Below are 9,683 nucleotides of genomic sequence, written 5' to 3' on the forward strand. Positions count from 1 at the left end.
GTTCCTTATTTTGGTATGCTTGAGTTTTGTTACTGTTTGGCAACAACTATTAAGTTTAAAAGTTGACTTGTAGAGTTGAAAAATAATGTTTGATTAAATAGCTGTTAACTTAGACCACCAATTTATGAAAAATTCTCATAACTTAAAAAGGCAAAAGCTAACAACGTCTTAGAAGCGTTGGATAAAATGACTATAATTAGAAAAATACATTAAAAAACATATGTGATTTTGATATGCATTTTCAAATTAACATTATTGTTAGCAAGATCCAACTCCAAGTGCTTTCAAATTTAGTGCTTTAGTTACTTTCAAACTAACATTATTGTATTTTCAAATTGAGTAGTTCATATTCAAGCTACATGGAAGATTAATCCAAAACCAAAAAAACATACACAAAACTCGTGTCATCGCGTGGATACGAATTGCTTTAGCTTATTAAAGTATTAGCTGTATTTGTATTGTTTAAGGCTCTCTAAACAATTATGATTTTATGCTAAACCTCTCAAATAGAGGTGTCAAAATCACAACTGACCAATTCGATCTGAAATCGACCCACAAAATATCGATTTAGATTTCAAATCGCATGGACACAATGATTTAGCATGACTCAAGTTTTAAACTACTCAACCCGATCGAATCTGATTTGAACATCCGAATTGACATTTCGACTCAACCAACATCTTCTTCTATATCATTTTTTCCCCTTTTTTCTCTTTTCATTACAAATAAGTCAATAATTATTATGGAGTTTTAATTATTTTTTATTTTATTATTATTTTTTTATTATTATCTAGACTTAATTAAAAAATACTTGTAGTATCTATTAACTAATACGAAGTACTAAACAGAACATGCTTACATCATTTTTGACACATATCAAATCTATAATCTATTAACTATCACTAAAACAAAACATTACTGACATCATTAAGAGACATATGTCAACTTTTTATGAAAAATTTTCCCATCAAAACTATTTTTGACATCAACATTTTTTTTTAAAGACTATAGAAATACAATATTTCTTTCAAAATTATTTAATGAGATTATTATAACACTTTTTGAATTAAAAATATTGACAATTATTTTAAACAAATAATATATTTTTAATCCGTGCAACGCCCTGGAATAAACTAGTACTAAGCTACTTTTTTTTTTATAGGAAAATTAGTACTAAGCTACTAAAAGTAATTGTGATTTGGGGAGATTTATCCCAAGATTCCCAACACAACCGGCTAAGTTGCCAAAGTACCTTTTTTTTAAGGTTAATACCCACATCATTATAATGCATCAAATGTTAACATAATTCTGTTACTTAACTACTCCCTTTATTAATACTTGCTCCAAATCTTAATACTACTTCCTTTATTAATATTTGCTCCATTTCACTCGGACACGTATGCGTATTTGATCAATAATGATCAATAATAATATCTTTAATTATAAATAACTATAAATTCATGTTGAAAATTAAAAATCTATTCATTAACACGATTTCAAGAAGTATCGCAGGACTATTATTTTTTTAATATATAAATCACAAACATTAGTTAAAGTAGGATAAATAAATAGTGTAAAAAATAGAATTAGAACAAAGTATTTAAAAAGGGAGGTAATATATTTTGTAAAAAAGAGTGGGAAACCAGTTATTGCAGAATTTCAAATTTCTGATTAGAGTTTTGCCCAGAAATTGAATAGAACAGGTAGAAATTTGGCAAGAAGGAGAAAAGAACGAAAAAAAATGGAGTATTTTTAGAATTTTAGGGTTCTACCATATAAGGGCTGAAACAATGTGGAGGCAAAGAAGGGAGTTCATAGCAAATTTATTAGAATCTTTCATAAAAAATAAATCCCACAAATCTGGGAAGCTTTTACATGCTCATATCATTCGTACTGGATTCATTTCTCAGAACTTCTTCTCGAATCGTTTGATCGATTTTTACTGAAAATGTGATAATCCCAGATATGGCCTCAATGTGTTCGACGTAATGCCTGAAAGAGATATTTTTTCTTGGAATTCTGTGTTGAGTACATTGTGTGCAGTTAATAGAATGCAGGATGCATGCCAGGTGTTTGATGAAATGCCTGAGAGAAATGTTGTTTCTTGGAATAATATGATTAGCGCATTTGTAAGAAATGGGGATCATGGTAAAGCATTGGAAATGTATAAGTTGATGGTTTTGGAAGGTTTAGTGCCTACCCATTTTACGTTGGCAAGTGTTTTTAGTGCTTGTGGTGTTTTGGTGGAGCTGAATTTCGGCAGGTTGTGTCATAGTCTTGCAATTAAAGTTGGTGCTGACCAAAACTTGTATGTGGGTAATGCTTTGCTGTCGATGTATGCTAAGTGTAGATGTATTGGTGATGCAATTCGCGCTTTTGAAGAGTTGCCTGCACCTAATGAAGTGTCTTTCACGGCGTTAATGGGTGGCTTGAAAGAGACTAGGAGAGTTGAAGAGGCATTAGGAGTGTTTAAGTTGATGCACAAGACCAAAGCTTGCATAGATGCTGTGTCATTGTCTAGCATTCTTGGTGTTTGTACTAGACGAGAAGGTGATGGTCAACAGCGTAAGATGCATGGGAAACTAGTACATAGTCTTTCTATCAAGCTTGGATTACAAGATGATTTTCATTTGGTTAATTCACTGCTTGACATGTATGCCAAAAATGGAGACATGGATAATGCTGAAATCATTTTTCAAAATATGTCCAACCCGAATGTTGTTTCTTGGAATATCATGATTGCTGGATATGGTGAAATTTACAAGTGTGAAAAAGCTGTGGAGCTAATGGAGAGAATGGTGTTTTCTGGTTGCCAACCAGACGAGGTTACTTGTATCAATATGATAGCAGCAAGCGTAAAATCAGGAAATGTCGAAGTTGGGCGTCAAGTATTTGACAAACTGGTTCGCCCAAGCTTGAGCTCATGGAATGCTATGCTTTCTGGGTATTCGCAGGTTGAGAAGCATGATGAGGCAATAATGCTTTTTAGGGAGATGCAGTTTAGGAATGTGAAGCCTGATTGCACTACTCTAGCTACTGTTCTTGCCTCTTGTGCAGAGATGGCATTTCTGGAATGTGGAAAACAAGTCCATGCTGTCACACTAAAGGCAACTTTAAACGATGATGTTTATGTTGGCAGTGGGCTTATTACCTTGTATTCTAGAAGTGGTAAAGTGGACATTGCCAAGTCTATTTTTCATGGACTGCCTGCTGTGGATATTGTTTGCTGGAATTCTATTATAGCTGGATTTTCGCTTAATTCTCTAGAAAAGGAGGCTTTTAGTTTCTTTAATATCATGAGAAGGAATATGTCCCCTACCCAGTTCACCTATGCTACAATTTTGAGTTGCTGTGCCAAACAATCCTTTTCATCTCAAGGTAGACAAGTTCATGCTCTGATACTGAAGTATGGATGCATAAATGATATAATTGTTGGAAGTGCTCTTATAGATATGTATTGTAAATGTGGTAGCGTAGAGAGGGGCCGGGAAATTTTTGATGCAATGCCTATGAAAAATGCTGTTATTTGGAATGAAATGATACATGGGTATGCACAAAGTGGTTTTGGAGATGAAGCTGTGCGTCTGTATGATTGCATGATAAGAGAAGGGAGAAAACCTGATGATATAACCTTTGTGGCCGTTCTAACAGCTTGCAGCCATTCTGGATTGGTTAACGAATGTATCAGAATATTTGAATCAATGCAAATAGAGCATAAAGTGGAACCACTTGTAAGTCATTACACCTGCATTATTGATACTTTAGGTAGAGCTGGGAGGTTGCATGAAGCAGAAAAGCTGATCAGAAGGATGCCATGTAAAGATGATCCTGTTATATGGGAGGTTCTGCTCAGCTCGTGTAGATTTTATTCTGACATTCTTGTAGCAAAAAGAGCTGCTGATGAACTCTTGTCCCTGAATCCTAGAAGTTCTACTCCTTATGTACTTCTAGCAAATGTCTATTCTTCAATGGGAAGATGGGAAGAAGTAAGGGCAGTCAGAGAGCTCATGAGTGATAATAATGTGGGTAAGGATGCAGGCTATAGCTGGACAGAAAATAAGAATATGAAAGGAACTTTGGAAGCTGATGACTCTTATATTATTCCCCCTCAATCACAATGGGGTTGAAGGCAGTCACGCTGCCATGATTGAGAGGTCTCAAATTGTTTAGGTGCTGCTCCGGAGTCTTTTTGTTGGAACTTGTGTAGTTGTAGGCTGAATGTATATATTATTGAATGCACTTTTATTTTCTGGCATCTTCATTTTCAAGTGCAGAAGAGCTCTTCCAACACTCTTCTATAAACACATCTAGATCATCGTCTCACAGAGTCGCAACAGTTCACTGGAGACATGAAAGAGACAGGGAGTTGATAACACAGACACAAAACAAACAAACAATAGTAAGTTATTGATTTAATATGACTTATTGAAAGTATATTTTTCTCCACTGGGAATGTAGCATTTGTTTAATTGTGGATATTATGCTGTCCCACTTTTTTAATTGGAGTAATATTGTAGAATGATGAACCAAAGACTTGACAATTCTTCCATTTTCTCTGCCCTTTAGGTAGGGCATGTTATCTTTGTTATTTACTCAGGCTGCAGCCTGCAGGGGAGGGCCCGGGGGGAGGGGGTGGATTAAGGGTACATTCTTGATCTTAAATTTATTTGTTTGTTTGTTTTACCAACTCCCTTTTTTCATTGCCCTTAAAAAGTTGATATTATTGAATACATTTACTAAACATCTCCTTTTCAGAAAATACAAGTGCAATCATGCATAGCTGCATACACAGCAGATCCTTTTACAACGCCGATATCAAATCATATATGGATGGTATCGACATTGACTGGTCTCCTGTGATATATGTGACAGCCATACCAGATGAGACGACGGAGGGTAAGCTTTTTGGTCAATGAAATGTCTCTTAAGGCAGAAACTCTTAATGATAATTTGAGTGAAGAGTGAAACATGGACTAGTGAGTGTACATTGGAGCTGTAATATGGATAAAATAAATTTACGGTGGAAATTCGCAGATTTACTGCCTTACTGGTATCAAATAAAGCATAGACATATAATAACGTTTTTTTAGTAACGTATAAAATATAAATTGTCATGACTCATGAAATATATTGTTAAATAGTTATTAATATAAAGTTTCATAACATCAAATTTTTTTAATATTTTTTTATATTTTTCATTGATATTTAATCATCTATATCTAAATTCAAAGTAGTATGTTGGCATGTGTGCCAAGTTTGATCGTGTCAATTATTCAGGATTGGAGGGAGTATATATATGGAACCCTTTGTGACATATACTTCAGATTGCTTAAAATTTATAGTAGTAATTAGTAGTTTAATTATATACTGATATTAAAATATAGGCTTTCTGAACTGAATTGAACTTATTGCTTTTAATTTTGCAATAATTGTGCTGATTTGAAGTGTACCGAAACTTAGTCTTTCAAGGTCAAAGAACACTCCATAACAAGCTTTGCACTCTGAAGAAAGATCATTTCTAAATGCTACTAGTGATTTGGTTTTTGAGTTTCATGCCTGTCTTGTAATATTTTACTGTTGGTAAGCAGAAAATGAAGTTTTTTTGTAAGGATGTCATCAGCATTGCACTTTTCATTACAGATTTGCTGCAGCCTTTAAGGACATGAAATTGTGGGTGATGAATGTAAGTTCCTGCTATGTCATGCTGATTATATGTCAATGAGGTTTATTTGGAATATATCATGATTGGTACAAAGTGATTCAGTACTTGTCCAAGAACTTATGACTTCATACTGACCATCTTTTCTCTGCTCTCAAGAAAAGGTTTGTAAAGTTATCCTATATTCATCACAGCTCTTAAAAAAAAATAAAAAAAGATACCTTCATCTGGTAAGATTTGTAAGTGAACTATTCTGTTCAGGTGTAAGTTTGTGGCAGTAATGGCAGAAGTTGACAAAATCCTAAAGGCCAGAAGGAAGTCCAGTAGTGAGAGACATTGCTGAAACCATAGCTGAGGTGGACATCAGGACCAAATCCTTACAGTGGAAGATCAGGTTCACCTTTTCAAAATATCTTGAAGTATTGCTCTGTGTTCAGAAGACAACATGGCATCCCTCGATGTAGAAACTATTACACCAGCCATAGCTTAGCTTTGATGCACTGGTTCTCATAGTTCGAGACTATATGTTGTTCTGAATAGGTATTCCTTATCCTTATATTAGTTTAGAAGCATTGTTTTGTTGATACTACATCAACATCAGCGTTTAATGTTTTCTTTTTCTTTTTTTTTTGGGGGGGGGGGGGGGATTGAGTTGCAAGCTATTTCAAAGAGTCCAATTATTGTTTATAAAGTTTCATTATTTATTTATTTTTGGTGTTAGGAGAACCACTTTGGGCAAGTGATGTAAACATAATTTGATCTCTTAAAATATTTAACTAATTAAGCTAATTGGCATCCACTTTGAGGGACTTTCTCTCACTACTTGTTTAGTTATTTAGGGATTCCATCTATGTTATTTAGGGCATTTAAGATTTGAGTTGAGAATGTTTAACTAAAAGGTTTTCCTTGGAAAAAAAAGGTCATGGCAAGTAGCTAGGTGACAGAATACCTGTGGTTTTCTTGTAAATTTGACAGTAAAATTCACGAATTGCTTTAGAGAAACCAAGATTATGGTATTTAGAAGGAAATGTAATAAGAACAATAGAACAGTCTTGTGAATTTCCTTCAAGATGAGTTGCTCTGTCTTGCTTGAACTGCAATACTGATAACTGATTAGATTACTAGAGCAACTGAATCTTTCATACTGATTTAGTCTGTTCTCAATCTCTGCTACACTTCAACTTTTTTTTATTAGCTCTTTGAATCAGAAACTGTGATTGCAAGTGATCGTTGATGGTAGGCGTATCAGAAACTGCAGGAACAGCTAAGCTGCATCTGGAAATCACAAAACAAAAGAACCACTAGAGTGTATCCAACACTTGTATACTTTTTTTTAGTTTTAGCAGATATATCTAAATACAAAATCAGAAGTTAAAACCATACTGTGTTATTCATACCCTTACCTTAAATAGCACATCAGATTATTCAGATACTTGATACTCTGACCAAAAAACATCCATAGAATTCATAAGGATGGCCGAGTGCAACACCTTGGAACATTTTGTATGACTATTGTCGCTGAGTTTGACTTTGGTTACCTGAATCAGTGGTTGTGTTTCCTGGAAACTCTCAAAGTAAAGTTGTTTTGGCTACCATAAGATAAAATAAACTTTGAGTCTTGAATGCAGGGAAGATGACTTTAAAAGGGTTTGAAAGAGCATTTTGGGACTCATTTAGGCATCATGAACCTTTGATAATGTATGATTAATAAAGTAACATATAATTGCGCTGCTCTCTATTTCTAGAACATATAGATACATGGATAGATGGCAGTGTCAGGATTTTCACAGGAATGTCTCAAAAGATGAACCTAAGTAATGCTGTTCCTGTTTTTCTTTGGACCCTCTCAAGTTTAATTTAACAATGCATTGGCCATTTTTTTCTCCCCTTTTCCTTTCTTAATAATATGGATTATATTGATAAGATTCTATTCTTGTTTCTGAGATAGTGAGATAATCATGATTTAAGTGATCTGATAACTTATTTATGCTAAATGATTACAGTATACATGAATAGGTAATGATGGGATGCCTTGAATTTGGAACTATGAACAAGTGAACAACCTTACGGCGCAGCACAGGGTCTTGCTGGTCTATATTCTGTGAGTGGTGTAACTAGTTGTTATATATTTTGTGCATAGAACTCCTTAAAACCTGATTAAATCATTCTCCCCTGATATATGCAAATGTAGCTAACACGTTGTTAGTGAACCATGTAAGTCCACGTGTCATTCTTTAACTGTTATAGTTCCTTATTTTTCCTGCATCCAAAATAAGGTGACACTCTATGAGCCATAAGGTTCGTGCTGGATTATTCTGTTTGTGCAAAATATGTTAGCTTTAGAATTTAGATAATAGTCAAAATTGAATATAATGGGACATCAAAAACCCCACCCAAAAAACATATACATATTACTTATTTATGCCGGTTTTTTGGGAGCTTCTGTTGGCCTCTTCACAAAACATCTTATGTTTATGCAAACTGAAAAGTTGCCTTACAGTACTTCATTTAGGATCTGAAATAGGTAAATAGTACCTCATTATACGAATAAAAGGTCACATAGTTTGATAAATTAAACCTTTTTTCGCATCAATAAGGTTTGTTCAGGTTGCTGAGAGCGTTCCTCTTGGCCTTATTTGTTCACTTTCTGCTGGTGTGACCACTTTTGGAGAGAAAAAAACTCCCACCAAGTTAAGGGTTGTAATGTGTATCTTTCCAATACGTCGAATGGCTTTTGCCCGACATTCTTTAAGCTTAGCCAATAGTTTTAACTTTTAATTTCCAGTTATATATTTAGAGGGGGGGGGGGGGGACCAATGTTAATAGCACAATAGTATAGAACTTGTGCTTAGATTAATCACCTAACTCTGGTGGTCTTTGATATATCGGCTAGATTTCAGATCGGCTGATCTCACCTAATTCTTGTAACGCTGGTTATTCGTCACCAATATAACAAGTCACCCCAAAACAAGTTGGTCGCACAAAATAATATAGGTGTTCCCAGTCGCACAAAAGCTATTACGTTTACTATGATTTGATCTTCGGTGTGAATCAACGTTTGCGCAACTGCCAAATGGAAAGTGGGAGTGCATGTTTTACTACTAATTTTTAGGCTTCCTAGCTATTTCTACCAAATATGGACTAGGGGTTTCTTGTAACAAAACCTTTCAAGTATAATAATACTCATGTTACACTGTCTCTATAAGTCTACTAATAGTCAAATTCATTATCTTTAGTTGTACGTTTAAATAAACATAGTTATGATGCTGGAGAAACGGAAAACAAAAGAGAAGCTTAAAGTGAAGTTTGTCTGTCCTTTTTCAATCCATGAATTTGTAAATAATGAAACAATAACAACACTTCTCGTGTAATCATGATTAATTGTTGATTATAATATTAATGACGCACGAGTGTAGGTAGGGCTCTTCTAACCGCGACGCTAATTAGGATTATATCAATAGCCTTTGCTTTAAACAAGATTCCCTAATTTCTGCCATTGATATTGCTTCATGTTATCATTCTCATTGTCATACTTGAATTTGAAAAGCAAAAATTAATATTGATGGTATGACATTAATCATTATAAGCAGCCTGCAGGTCTTGTGTAAGACTGGTGACTGCGAGTTTTTTTAGTAACCTTTAAGGTAAAGGGGTGACTTTTATGTGATTTAAGATGATATTTGTGAAATTTGGATGACGTTTACAAATATACTCGTTGTATACTTGTATGTAAACCTGACCCGACAAAATTGTAAAATGTTTTTTTTTACTGGCCTAGGGTAAATGACAAATGACCCATTTGAAACTGTACTAATTAACTCATAACCCGAATATGACTGTAAACCATAAAATTTCAAACCTGTAATATATAAATAAAGAGGTAGAAAATATACGGGAACAATTATTTCATTGATAATTTGTGGGGTCACAACTCTCGTACATCTCTTGATTCCTCTCTCCAAAGGGCTAGGGTTTGATATTTGTTTATAGTACGGGGCCTTGTCGGCTTAAATCCATACTACGT

At 34.3% G+C, this 9,683-nt stretch overlaps 1 long non-coding RNA gene and 1 pseudogene across 1 annotated transcript; both read left to right on the forward strand.

Moving 5' to 3' along the window:
• Positions 1 to 1,658: 1,658 nt before the first annotated feature.
• Positions 1,659 to 4,385, forward strand: LOC145638101 (pentatricopeptide repeat-containing protein At4g20770 pseudogene; annotated as a pseudogene).
• A 394-nt stretch (positions 4,386 to 4,779) lies between these two features.
• Positions 4,780 to 6,216, forward strand: LOC145638102 (uncharacterized). The gene is made up of 3 exons (XR_014114618.1): positions 4,780 to 4,896; positions 5,641 to 5,823; positions 5,921 to 6,216. It is a non-coding gene; the product is annotated as an uncharacterized LOC145638102 (long non-coding RNA).
• The last annotated feature ends 3,467 nt before the right edge of the window (positions 6,217 to 9,683 follow it).

The sequence above is a fragment of the Chenopodium album genome, chromosome 7, assembly GCF_948465745.1.
Source record: "Chenopodium album chromosome 7, dcCheAlbu1.1, whole genome shotgun sequence".
In the NCBI taxonomy this organism is placed as follows: Eukaryota; Viridiplantae; Streptophyta; class Magnoliopsida; order Caryophyllales; family Amaranthaceae; genus Chenopodium; species Chenopodium album.